The 14,747-nt window shown below is 45.1% G+C and overlaps 1 long non-coding RNA gene across 1 annotated transcript; it reads left to right on the top strand.

Annotated features, from left to right (window-relative positions):
- The first annotated feature begins 54 nt into the window (after positions 1-54).
- LOC123483161 lies at positions 55-5,134 on the top strand. The gene is made up of 3 exons (XR_006658101.1): positions 55-162; positions 4,941-5,007; positions 5,103-5,134. It is a non-coding gene; the product is annotated as an uncharacterized LOC123483161 (long non-coding RNA).
- Positions 5,135-14,747: the final 9,613 nt, after the last annotated feature.

Genomic DNA, 14,747 nt, shown 5'->3' with positions numbered 1-14,747 from the left:
TGCCTTCCCTGTAGTTGGAACTGGTGAGGTTCTCCAGTTCCCTCAAACGTGGCAACGCAGGTTCTGCTAGAAGAGATCCGTCGGTACGAGCAGAACCGAGCGAGCAGAACCCCCTTCCTTATCCGCATTGTCGTCCATCCCAATGACAGAGATTCTACCAAGGTGAGAGGGACGTTTAAGAAGGTCTCAAAGAATTACACAAAATGTCCATTAACTTAAATTAGTGTTGCACGGTATACCGGTACCACGGTAATATCACGGTTCCAAAATGTCATGATTCTTATTATACTAACATTTTAGAATACCTTAGTTATATAATACTACTGACCTTTTCAGCCCTACCAATCTAAAGAACCTGCTGGCGCCTGTTATAAAATGTTGATAAAGTCTGTTTTGTTCATAAATTCAGTTGAATTGAAGCTAAAGCCACTAGTCTCTTGTAAGCACTGGTCCAATAATATCCACTTCTCTTTCATGCACGTATCACCTTTGTTAGCTGTAATCAGCCAGCTGCATCCCCTAACAGCCCTCACTCACCTGCTTCTCTCCGTCCGCTCTTCATGCGCGTCTATTCCTCCGTCAGTTAAAAAATATATAATTTAGCCGTGATGGCGAGCGGGGATGCAGACCCAGACCCTGATGAGTCTTCTGTTGTTAGATATGTACACTTATTACATTGGAGCAGCGTGCAAAGCGAGCAATGTTGTTACATTGTATAATTTCATCGCCTGTTATAACCAAGAGCACAGACCAGTCTGAGTAGACTTTGCAAGTTCACTGTCATGCAGCCTCTGTGTCACGATCGTCTGAAGAAGCGGACCAATACGCAGCGCGTGGAGTGAACATGATGACTTTATTTAATAAAGCAACCACAAAAAACAACAAATGACGATAGTGAAGTCCTCTGTAACACTGACAGAAACATGGAACAAAAACCCACAAACCAAGGAGAAACCACACAGTTTAAATATGGCTCCCAATCAGAGATAACGAGCCGACAGCTGACACTCGTTACCTCCGATTGGGGAGTCATATGACTAATCCTAGAAATAAACGTGACAGAAATGCAACCTAGAAAATCACCCAAACCCAAACATAGAAATACACCCAAACAATGAAAATGAACAACCCTGGCTCAAATAATCAAAGTCCATGGAGCCAGAGTATCACAGTACCCCCTAAGGTGCGCACTCCGGGCGCACCAGCATACAGTCTAGGGAGGGTCTGGGTGGCGTCTGTCCATGGTGGCGGCTCTGGCCCAGGTCGTGGTCCCCACCCCCACCTTAGTCACTATCCGCTTCCGTAGGCCCTCCACCTGACCACCCCCAATTAAACCCCACTGGATTAAGGGGCGGCACCGGACCAAGGGGCAGCACCGGACTAAAGGCAGCACCGGACTAAGGGACAGTACCTGACTAAGGGGCAGCACCGGACTGAATGGCGGATCCTGGCTGGCTGGCTCTGGCGGATCCTGGCTGGACGGCTCTGGCGGATCCTGGCTGGACGGCTCTGGCGGATCCTGGCTGGACGGCTCTGGCGGATCCTGGCTGGCAAGGCTCTGGCTGATCCTGTCTGGCGGAAGGCTCTGGCTGATCCTGTCTGGCGGGAAGGCTCTGGCTGATCCTGTCTGGCGGAAGGCTCTGGCCGATCCTGTCTGGCGGAAGGCTCTGGCTGATCCTGTCTGGCGGAAGGCTCTGGCTGATCCTGTCTGACGGAAGGCTCTGGCTGATCCTGTCTGGCGAAGGCTCTGGCTGCTCCTGTCTCATGGAAGGCTCCGGCTGCTCCTGTCTGGCGGAGAGCTCTAGCGCTCCGGTCTGGCGGACGGCTCTGAAGGCTCATGGCAGACGGGCGGCTTTGCAGGCTCAGTACAGACGGGCAGTTCCCTGCGGCGCTTGGCAGACGGACAGTTCAGACCTCAGGCAGACGGCAGACTCTGGCCGCGAGGCCATCGTAGGCCTGGTGCGTGATGCCGGAACAGGAGGTACCGGGCTGAGGACACGCATCTCAGGGCTAGTGCGGGGAGAAGCAACAGGGCATGCTGGACCCTGGGGACGCACCGTAGGCCTGATGCGTGGTGCCGGAACTGGAGGAGTACCGGGCTGAGGACACGCATCTCAGGGCTAGTGCGGGAAGCAGCAACAGGGCATGCTTGGCCCGGGGACGCACCGTAGGCCTGATGCGTGGTGCCGAACTGGAGGTACCGGGCTGAGGACACGCATCTCAGGGCTAGTGTCGGGGAGAAGCAACAGGGCATGCTGGACCCTGGGAACGCACATTAGGGCTAGTGCGGAGAGCCGGAACAGGGCATGCTGGACCCTGGGGACTCACATTAAGCCTAGTGCGGAGAGCACAACAGGACGCACAGGACTCGGGAGACACACAGGAGGCTTGGGCGTGGTGTAGGCACTGGTGGGAAAGGGCTGGCGACACGCACCGTATCCCTGGTGCGAGTGGCCGGAACAGGCCGGGCCGGGCTGGCGAGGCGCACCGTATCCCTGGTGCGAGTGGCCGGAACAGGCCGGGCTGGGCTAGGCGAAGCGCACCGTATCCCTGGTGCGAGTGGCCGAACAGGCCGGGCTGGGCTGGCGGCGCACCGTATCCCTGGTGCGAGTGGCCGGAACAGGCCGGGCTGGGCTGGGCGCACCGTATCCCCCGGTGCGAGTGGCCGGAACAGGCCGGGCCGGGCTGGCGGGCGCACCGTATCTCTTGGTGCGAGGGGGTCGTGAACAGGCCGGACCGTACTGGAGGCACACACCACTGGCTCTACCCCGGAACTGGAACGGCCGGACCGGACTGGATACACACCTCAGTCTCTCACGCCGTGCCTCCATCTCCTTTCCCTACTTTGGCCAGTGACCCCCGTGAACCTGGTGGCCTCTTGAATTCGCCCCTTCTCTGCCTCCGTTAGCCCCGTCGCCCAAGCCCTGTGCCCCCCAAAAACTTTTTGGGGTTGCCTCTCGTCCTTCCAACGATGATGGCCCTGCTGACGCCGTTGCTCCTCTCTGCCGTCGCCTCTTCCACCGTTTCGCTCCATGGACGGCGATCCATCCCATCCAGGATCTCCTCCCAATTCCAGGACCCCTTTCCGTCCAAATCTCCTCCCATGTCCAGGAAGCCTTTGGAGCTGGGTCCTGTTGCCGCTTGACACGCTGCTTGGTCCTTTGATGGTGGGTTTTTCTGTCACGATCGTCTGAAGAAGCGGACCAATACGCAGCGCGTGGAGTGAAACATGATGACTTTATTTAATAAAGCAACCACAAAAAACAACAAATGACGATAGTAAGAAGTCCTCTGTAACACTGACAGAAACATGGAACAAAAACCCACAAACCAAGGAGAAACCACAAGTTTAAATATGGCTCCCAATCAGAGATACGAGCCGACAGCTGACACTCGTTACCTCCGATTGGGAGTCATATGACTAATCCTAGAAATAAACGTGACAGAAATGCAACCATAGAAAATCACCCAAAACCCAACATAGAAATACACCCAAACAATGAAAATGAACAACCCTGGCTCAAATAATCAAAGTCCATGGAGCCAGAGTATCACACTCTGAGTGTCAGAGAGGGTAATGGACAGGCATGCTTGTAGCTTTACAGCAAAGAAAATGGCTTATCTCCAGCCTAAACGGTTAAAAAAATATGACCCATATTTTAGGAGATTTCTTTCTATTGGGAGTCGCACACAATTTATATAATTTCTAAAACCATGTCGCGGGCCATTTTAAACTAATCCCGGGTCGCTAATTATTGGTTTGATAACAAGCAACGTTGTTCCGTCGTGTTACCTAGCTAGCTAACAACCTGTAAGCCTCAACAATATCAAAATCAATTTATTTCTGGTGCTCCTTCAATTCTGTTTGGTGCCTAATGTTGTAAAAGTTGGGAGCAGTGTGTGTATGTGTGTTTGTGGGAGAGAGCGAGAGAGTGGTGTGTATGTGTGTTTGTGGGAGAGAGAGAGAGAGTGGTGTGTATGTGTGTTTGTGGGAGAGAGCGAGAGAGTGGTGTGTATGTGTGTTTGTGGGAGAGAGAGAGAGTGGTGTGTATGTGTGTTTGTGGGAGAGAGAGAGAGAGTGGTGTGTATGTGTGTTTGTGGAGAGAGAGAGAGTGGTGTGTGTATGTGTGTTTGTGGGAGAGAGAGAGAGAGTGGTGTGTATGTGTGTTTGTGGGAGAGAGAGAGAGAGTGGTGTGTATGTGTGTTTGTGGGAGAGAGAGAGAGAGTGGTGTGTATGTGTGTTTGTGGGAGAGAGAGAGAGAGTGGTGTGTATGTGTGTTTGTGGGAGAGAGAGAGAGAGTGGTGTGTATGTGTGTTTGTGGGAGAGAGAGAGAGAGTGGTGTGCTGTGTTTCTGAGAGTGAGGGTGACAGAGAGAGTGTGTAAGGAATGGAGGGAGAGTGTGTGTGTCTGTGTTAATTGAAGAGTAAAGAAGGTTTCATGCAGTGTTTTCTCCTTACTGATACAATGACATGCAGATCATTATGCATGTACATTCCTTCCTCCCATTCCTCCAGCCAAATCACAGGTAGGCCTTTGGAAATATGAGCAAATTAGCCATTATATGCAGTATTCTATTATACACTGAACAGTGTAAAGTAAAATGTAATTGAGTACAGTGTGAATTTTAGTGACAGGTTTTTGGAGAACGTATAGAAAACGTTAACAAGTGTCCGGGGAACGGGGCGAACAGGATGCTATGCCACTGATTTTCCACCGTGGTATCGCGATACTACTTGGTATCGTGATACTTGGCCTAATATCGTATCGTTTGTACAATGTTGGTATCGTGACAATAGGTTTCATATGTTTCAGCCAATCACATTTCAGATTCTCTGAAGCCATTATATAATACTGTGTAAAACATCCATAACTACAGATTTGTTTAATAATAACAGTCACAATCCTTCATTGCAGTTGTATTGTTTGTTCTAATCGACAGGCTTTTCAGACTGCCCAGAATGCTTTGCATCTCAGAGGGTTCGTATTGGGTGCTCGACCAGAGCAAGGTGAGTTACAAAAATTCACCCCCACCTTTAAATCATATACATTATTTCTATATGATTGATCCAGTTCAAGTTATAATTATGAACCGTCCCTATAGACATCAGGATTGTGCTGCTGGGAAAACCGGAGGAGGTAAAAGCAGTGCTGGAAACACAATCTTCGGACAAGATGATGTATTTCGTAGACAGTTCCTCCACCTCCGCCCAACACAAATATGTGAAGCGCAGACCAAGAACATCAAAGGAAGAAACATCACCCTGATTGACACACCTGGATTCTTTGACACTGACATCCCTAAAGAGGAGCTGAAACCTAAAATAGTCAAATGTATAACAGAGTGTGCTCCGGGGCCGCATGCCTTTCTCATTGTACTGAAAGTGGAACGGTATACAGTCCACGAAAAAGAAGCTGTAGCGAAAATTGAGAAATATTTTTCTCCAGAGGCCTTCAAATATGCCACAGTCCTCTTCACTCATGGTGACCAGCTCAATGGTTTGACCATTGAGAAGTTTGTCCAACAGAATGATGAACTGAACAAGCTTGTGGAGAAATGTGGTGGCCGTTGTCACGTCATCGACAACAAATACTGGAACACCAATCAGCAGGGTCAGCACAGCAACCAGTACCAAGTAGCAGAGCTACTCAACACCATAGAGAAGATGGTGAGAGAGAACAGAGGAGGATGCTACACCAACGAGATGCTGCATGAGGCAGAGAGATTAATACAAGCAGAGATAGAGAGTCTTAGGAAGGAGTTAAAAGGCCAGATGTCAGAGGAAGAGATGAGAAAACAGGCTAAAGAAAGAGCGAGAAAGAAGCTCCTGATCAAACTCTCAGGGATAACAACAGGTGTAGTGGTAGGAGCGTTCCTTGGGGTGGCACTGGTGACAGGGATCCCACTCACACTCGCTACAAAACCCCTGGTTCATTTAGTCAAACGTCAGATGGCAGCTTCAATGAAAACAGTGCCAACAGTCGCGGCGGAGGTAGCAGGACCAGCACTTGCAGCAGAGACAGGGGCGACCATGGGAGTGGGTTCAGGGATAGGCATAGCTGTAGGAGTTGTTGCTGGAACCGCCGCAACAGCAGGAGCGGTAAGAGGAGGGATAGTAGGAGCTACTGCAGCAGAGGAGGCAGAGACAGTACAGGAGGCAGCAGAGAAAGCAGCTAGTGCTGTCTACAATGAAGCTAAGGGTCTTTATGGCCAAGCAGAAAACCTTTTGAAAGATTACAGTGAAAGATCAGATACACCTGGAATCATACGTGAGAATTATACATGGAATAATTGAAAGAGTGATGGCAAAGTGTGTTTCAGCATATGTCTCTGTGTAGACAGCAGTCAGTTCTATTCCACTGTTGAATAGCCTCTTGTCCAAATATATCATACAATTACAATATAGCCAGTTTTAACTTCGCGGCTGGCCCATCTAGGGGAAACCCCTCAGCATTGCCTCGAGGACAAGACTCATCCCAATAAATGTCAATCTGCGTCAAGGGACATGGGTTTTTGACTTTTTGACTTCATTGATGATTATTACAACAAAGCAATCATTGGACACATAGAATAAGTGTTCTTAATATTTATTTATATTTGCAGTATTGTCTTTTCTCTAAAACATGCATGATATTTTTAATTAGATGTATTGATTGTTTGAACTGAAACTATATAAGCTACTGAATGTGCTAGAGCTCCTGCGAAGAATTCCAATATATTTATCTTTAGAATCTGCAAAAGGCAAATACATTTATATCTTCAATGTTTAGATAAAAAATAAAAGAAAAAACTTGCTTATAACCAACTGAGTGACAGTGAGTCAGTATATATATATTTATATAAGCAACATGGTCTAATTACAATATGTCAAAATAGTGACATTTAACAAGTGACATCAATAAGGGATCATAGCTTTTACCAAGATTCACCTGGTCAGTCTATGACATGGAAAGAGCAGGTGTTGTTAATGTTTTGTATACTCAGTGTATGTCACCTAACAGTAAGGAGGGAAATAACTTAGGGTTGGTTAGTATTTTTTTAAATAAATATTACAAGTACGCATTTTAAAAGAAAAAAAACATTTCTTAACATTTCCTTAACATTCCTATTTGTAGAAATGGAAAACGTCAAATATCTGTCATTAGGATGTTGATCTATTTTGTAAAATGATAAAAATACGATGAAAATAAGGTTAAGTGAGCTGTTATTGGTACGACTTACACACAATAATTATGTAATTCATGTGCTAGTTATTAGGTCTACCAAATCAACAAACAACCAACAAACATAATGATCAATACACATTAACTATTACTTACAGAAAAAAACATCTGTTAAAAAAAAACATTAATTTTATAATACATACAAAGATCAACACTAACATCATACTTGTAGTTATAGAATTACCAGATTTAAAGACTGACCCAATTAATTACACATAATGACTGTAGTTTACCACATGATTAACCATATTTATCAAATATATACTGTAATTTACTTATGGAAAAATAATCAAACCATATTTATCAAATATCTACTGTAATTTACCTACGGAAAATAATCTAACCATATTTATGAAATATATACTGTAATTTACTTATGGAAAATAATCAAACCAGTATGGGAAATTAGGTGTTTGGATTTTAAAAGTGGAGTGAGACTTACTTGATGTGTTGATATTTTACTACATCATTTGTATACTCAAAGACTGTTTCACCTGTATGATGACAAGATGTTACGGTCCAGGGTTAGAAGGTGGTCAGGGTGGTACAGTCCAGGATTAGAAGGTCATCAGGATGGTACGGTTCAGTGTTAGAAGGACGTCAGGCTGGTACGGTCCAGGGTTAGACGGTTGTCTTTCGGATAGTACGGTCCAGGGTTAGAAGATGGTCAGGATGGTATGGTCCAGGGTTAAAACGTCGTCTTTGGGATGGGTGTACTATGTTGTAGATTTGTGTATGTGAGATCATCTGTGGATCTGTTGGGGCAGTATGTGAATAGGAGTGGTCCAGGGTTTCTGGGATGATGGTGTTGATGTGAGCCATGACCAGCCTTTCAAAGCATTTCATGGCTACAGATGTGAGTGCTATGGAACGGTAGACATTTAGGCAGGTTACATAGACGTTCTTGAGCACATGGACTATGGTGGTCTGCTTGAAACATGTAGGTATTACAGACTGGGTCAGGAAGAGGTTGAAAATGTCAGTGAAGACACTTGCCAGCTGGTCAGCACATGCTTTGAGTATGCGTCCTAGTAATCTGTCTGGCCCTGCAGTCTTGTGAATGTTAACCTGTCTTACTCACATCGGCTACGGAGAGCGTGATTACACAGTAGTCCGGAATAGCTGGTGCTGTGTTACTTGCCTCGAAGCGAGCATAGAAGGCATTTAGCTTGTTTGGTTGGCTCGCGTCACTGGGCAGCTCATGACTGGGTTTCCCTTTGTAATCCGTGATAGTTTGCAAGCCCTGCCACATCCGAAGAGCGTCAAAGCCAGAGTAGTAGGATTCGATCTTAGTCCTGTATGGGCATAGTGGGATTTATTATAAGCGTCCGGATTAGTGTCCCGCTCCTTGAAAGTGGCAGCTCTAGCCTTTAGCTCAGTGCAGATGTTGCCTGTGTGGCTGGACTTCTGGTTGGGATACGTACACTACCGTTCAAAAGTTTGGGGTCACTTAGAAATGTCCTTGTTATCGAAAGAAAAGCAAATTTTTTGTCCATTAAAATAACATCAAATTGATCAGAAATACAGTGTAGACATTGTTAATGTTGTAAATGGCTATTGTAGCTGGAAACGTTTGATTTTTAATGGAATATCTACATAGGCGTACAGAGGCCCATTATCAGCAATCATCAGTCCTGTGTTCCAATGGCACGTTGTGTATCATTTTAAAAGGCTAATTGATCATTAGAGAACCCTTTTGCAATTATGTTAGCACAGCTGAAAACTGTTGTGCTGATTAAAGAAGCAATAAAACGGGCCTTCTTGAGACTAGTTGAGTTCTGGAGCATCAGCAATTGTGGGTTTGATTAAAGGCTCAAAATGGCCAGAAACAAATAACTTTCTTCTGAAACTCGTCAGTCTATTTTTGTTCTGAGAAATGAAGGCTATTCCATGCGAGAAATTGCCAAGAAACTAAAGATCTCGTACAATGCTGTGTACTACTCCCTTCACAGAACAACGCAAACTGGCTCTAACCAGAATAGAAAGAGGAGTGGGAGGGCCCAGTGCACAACTGAGCAAGATGACAAATACATTAGAGTGTCTAGTTTGAGAAACAGACGCCTCACAGGTCCTCAACTGGCAGCTTCATTAAATTGTACCCGCAAAACACCAGTCTCAATGTCAACAGTGAAGAGGCGACTCCGGGATGCTGACCTTCTAGGCAGAGTTGCAAAGAAAAAGCCATACAGTGGGGGAAAAAAGTATTTAGTCAGCCACCAATTGTGCAAGTTCTCCCACTTAAAAAGATGAGAGAGGCCTGTAGTTTTCATCATAGGTACACGTCAACTATGACAGACAAATTGAGAAAAAAAAATCCAGAAAATCACATTGTAGGATTTTTAATGAATTTATTTGCAAATTATGGTGGAAAATAAGTATTTGGTCACCTACAAACAAGCAAGATTTCTGGCTCTCACAGACCTGTAACTTCTTTTTTTAAGAGGCTCCTCTGTCCTCCACTCGTTACCTGTATTAATGGCACCTGTTTGAACTTGTTATCAGTATAAAAGACACCTGTCCACAACCTCAAACAGTCACACTCCAAACTCCACTATGGCCAAGACCAAAGAGCTGTCAAAGGACACCAGAAACAAAATTGTAGACCTGCACCAGGCTGGGGAAGACTGAATCTGCAATAGGTAAGCAGCTTGGTTTGAAGAAATTAACTGTGGGAGCAATTATTAGGAAATGGAAGACATACAAGACCACTGATAATCTCCCTCGATCTGGGGCTCCACGCAAGATCTCACCCGTGGGGTCAAAATGATCACAAGAACGGTGAGCAAAAATCCCAGAACCACACAGGGGGACCTAGTGAATGACCTGCAGAGAGCTGGGACCAAAGTAACAAAGCCTACCATCAGTAACACACTACGCCGCCAGGGACTCAAATCCTGCAGTGCCAGACGTGTCCCCTGCTTAAGCCAGTACATGTCCAGGCCCGTCTGAAGTTTGCTAGAGTGCATTTGGATGATCCAGAAGAGGATTGGGAGAATGTCATATGGTCAGATGAAACCAAATAGAACTTTTTGGTAAAAACTCAACTCGTCGTGTTTGGAGGACAAAGAATGCTGAGTTGCATCCAAAGAACACCATACCTACTGTGAAGCATGGGGGTGGAAATATCATGCTTTGGGGCTGTTTTTCTGCAAAGGGACCAGGACGACTGATCCGTGTAAAGGAAAGAATGAATGGGGCCATGTATCGTGAGATTTTGAGTGAAAACCTCCTTCCATCAGCAAGGGCATTGAAGATGAAACGTGGATGGGACTTTCAGCATGACAATGATCCCAAACACACCGCCCGGGCAACGAAGGAGTGGCTTCGTAAGAAGCATTTCAAGGTCCTGGAGTGGCCTAGCCAGTCTCCAGATCTCAACCTCATAGAAAATCTTCGGAGGGAGTTGAAAGTCTGTGTTGCCCAGCGACAGCCCCAAAACATCACTGCTCTAGAGGAGATCTGCATGGAGGAATGGGCCAAAATACCAGCAACAGTGTGTGAAAACCTTGTGAAGACTTACAGAAAACGTTTGACCTGTGTCATTGCCAACAAAGGGTATATAACAAAGTATTGAGAAACTTTTGTTATTGACCAAATACTTATTTTCCACCATAATTTGCAAATAAATTCATTAAAAATCCTACAATGTGATTTTTGGGATTTCTTTTTCTCATTTTGTCTGTCATAGTTGACGTGTACCTATGATGAAGATTACAGGCCTCTCTCATCTTTTTAAGTGGGAGAACTTGCACAATTGGTGGCTGACTAAATTCTTTTTTTCCCCACTGTATCTCAGACTGGCCAATAAAAATAAAAGATTAAGATGGGCAAAAGAACACAGACACTGGACAGAGGAACATTAGAAAAAAGTGTTATGGACAGACGAATCGATGTTTGAGGTGTTCGGATCACAAAGAAGAACATTTGTGAGACGCAGACCAAATGAAAAGATGCTGGAGGAGTGCTTGATGCCATCTGTCAAGCATGGTGGAGGCAATGCGATGGTCTGGGGGTGCTTTGGTGGTGGTAAAGTGGGAGATTTGTACAGGGTAAAAGGGATCTTGAAGACGGAAGGCTATCACTCCATTTTGCAACGCCATGCCATACCCTGTGGACAGCGTTTGATTGGAGCCAATTTCCTCCTACAACAGGACAATGACCCAAAGCACAGCTCCAAACTATGCAATAACTATTTAGAAAAGAAGCAGTCAGCTGGTATTCTGTCTATGATGGAGTGGCCAGCACAGTCACCGGATCTCAACCCTATTGAGCTGTTGTGGGAACAGCTTGACCGTATGGTACGTAAGAAGTGCTTCAGGAAGCATGGGGTGAAATCTCTTCAGATTACCTCAACAAATTGACAACTAGAATGCCAAAGGTCTGCAAGGCTGTAATTGCTGCAAATGGAGGATTCTTTGACGAAAGCACAGTTTGAAGGACACAATTATTATTTCCTTTAAAAATCATTATTTCTAACCTTGTCAATGACTACATTTCCTATGCATTTTGCTATATTTTCTATTCAAACTCATTAAATGTATTTTTCATGGAAAACAAGGACATTTCTAAGTGACCCCAAACTTTTGAACGGTAGTGTACGTACGGTCACTGTGAAGACGACGTCGTCGATGCACTTATTAATGAAGCCGGTGACTGATGTGTTTAACTCCTCAATGCCATCGGATGAATCCCGGAAGATATGCGTGTGTGTGTTTGTTCCAGTCTGTGCTTGCGAAATAGTCCTGTAGCTTAGAATCGGCTTCATCTGACCACTTCCGTATTGAGCGTGTCACTGGTACATCCTGTTGAAGTTTTTGCTGGTAAGCAGGAATCAGGATAGAGTTATGGTAAGATTTGCCAAATGGTGCTTTGTATGAGTCTCTGTGTAAAGGTGATCTAGAGTTCTTTTTCCTCAAGTTTCGCACTGGTAGAAATAAGGTAAAACCGATTTCAGTTTTCTGCATTAAAATCCCCAGCCACTATGGGATTAGTGCCAGCATCGATTTGTGGTGGTAAATAGATAGCTAATATAGATGAAAACTCTCTTTCGGTAAATAGTGTGGTCTACAGCTTATCATGAGGTACTCTATCTCAGGCGAGCAAAACCTTGAGACTTCCATAATATTAGAGATTGCGCACTAGCTGCTGTTGACAAAGAGACACACCCCACCCCCCGATCTTACCAGAGGCGGCTGTTCTGTCTTGCCGCTGCACGGAAAACCCAGCTAACTATATATTATCCATGTTATTGTTCAGCCTCGACTCGGTGAAACATATTATATTACAGTTTTTAATGTCCCATTTTATAGAATAGTCTCGAATGGAGCTCATCCAGTTAATTCTGTTCATGTGATTGCACATTTGCCAGTAGAACAGAGGGTAAAGGCGGATTATCCACTCGTCAGGTATCCTTTGTTATTTTTGGTCATAGGAAACGATGGCGTAAACATTACATGTACAAAAATAGTTCAAATCAAAGCAAAAAATAAACACAAAATAGCACAATTAGTCAGGATCCCGTAAAACGGCAGCTATCCCCTCCAGCTCCATCTAGTGATAACATTGTTTAATGTCAATGTTCTAAAAAGAGTGCCCCAAAGGACACTGTTAAGGTCCTAACTTATTTGCAAGACAACTACCGGTATTCTTTCGTTACGGTCCACGTGTTTCACTCAAAACCCTGTATTGCCTCTTCTCCCTGTCTGTCTGTTGGTCTGTCTGTCAATCTCTCTTTTCCTCTCTCATAGCTCATGGGACACAGAGAGCATAGTGACCTGGCAAGCAGCGTGTTGAGAACCAGCTGAGCTTCAGTCTCAAGCCTGCAGAGGACACTGGGAAAAAAACAACTCTGTTTACAATCTTTACACTGTGCAGGCCTTGGTCAGATGCATTAAGGGAATGTGCCACAGGCAAGACTGCCATGACGCTACATTTAGTAGGTACCGTACCCCCATCCCATCATCGACCCTCCTCTCCACCACTCCACCATCGAAACCTCTCTCTCTCCCCCATCCTACCCTCTACCTCTCCCTTACTCCACATTCATCCCCTCTTTCTCCTCTCCCCCACCCTACTCTCTACCTCACTCCCACTCCCCCACTCCACCTTCAACCTCTCTCTCTCTCTATCTCTCCTTTCTCCTACTCTACCCTCTACCTCTCCCCCACCTCTTCTCTCTATTCCAGTGTTTATCCATAAATGTGTTCTGTGCATGTACCTTTATGTTTGTAACCAAAGCTTTTTTCCCTTCTTTCTCACAGTGTTGTATGGCAACCCCATGCCCAGGATGATGTCATGTTGTATGGCTATGCCCAGGTCTACGAGCAGTGTTAATTTCGTAAACAGAAACAGTGACTCAAATATTCGTCAATGGCAATTGACAAGACTATAAAAGACTAAATAGACCCAGAAAAACCTAGAACTAAACTAAAATCATTTTTCCTTTCAGTTGATAAAAAAATAAAATTATCTCTGTGACTAAAATCTGACTACTGAGTGGACTGGACAAGGGGTTTTGGAGAGATTGAGAGCTTTTCAGTGATAAGCACAATTAAAAACGCAGTTCTGTTCAGCAGTGGGAAGGATGCGCCACACCCGGCACACACAGTTTAACCTACATCAGCTGGCGAGCTGCGGGGGAGCAAGCGATGAGAGTGAGCAGACGCCTCCGAGTATACACATCGCATATAGGCGACTCTCTTGCTTCCCCGTAGCTAACCAGTCAACAGCAGCCTGCTTAAGAAACACAAGATGCTTTACGAAATTAAAAACAATAGCAGCATTACGTTTAATAGTAAAACAACAGTCTAGCTATGTTTCTCTCCCTTGAGTGTAGAAACTTTTTGAATTTGTAGTCTCTATCAACCTTCGCACTTTCCTGCTTTTCATAGCCAGGTTCTGTAGCCAACGAACTAGCCAAGTCTCCCTCTTTTCCTCGGAGAAAACGTTGTGATTCTATGACCCATAATACCAGTGCTACGTTTTTTTTATTTTATATCGTGCATTGGCGGATCGCATTTTACATTCATAAGCCATATCGCGGGCCGTTCTAAAACTAGGCTACTTGCAGACCGCACCGTTAACCAGTAGTGTAGGCTACACCTTGTTCAGGCGTTTTTTTTATTTTATATCGTGCATTGGCGGATCGCATTTTACATTCATAAGGCATATCACGGGCCGTTCTAAAACTAGGCTACTTGCAGACCGCACCGTTAACCAGTAGTGTAGGCTACACCTTGTTCAGGCATGTTACCTCATTAGCTAACAACCTGGGGTGCGTTCAGGAGGACGCAACATTTTGGAACGTTTAGATATAAATATTCTATGTAGAACAAACATGCCTCTGACATGTTGAATAAGGAATAACGTTGGCTCTATTCATGGAATTTCTATCAACAACATTCAAGAAGGTTTTGCAACTGAACGTGGCCCTGGTAACATTACCAGTAGCCTATATGCAAACATTTGGTGCCACAGAAAGAAAGGAAAAGGGATAGTAAACAATTTGAGTAAATCCCTCTTGCCA

This window comes from Coregonus clupeaformis, unplaced genomic scaffold (assembly GCF_020615455.1).
Source record: "Coregonus clupeaformis isolate EN_2021a unplaced genomic scaffold, ASM2061545v1 scaf0039, whole genome shotgun sequence".
Classification (NCBI taxonomy): Eukaryota; Metazoa; Chordata; class Actinopteri; order Salmoniformes; family Salmonidae; genus Coregonus; species Coregonus clupeaformis.
The sequence above is the reverse complement of the archived record's forward strand: the minus strand, read 5'-3'. Positions and strand labels throughout refer to the sequence as shown.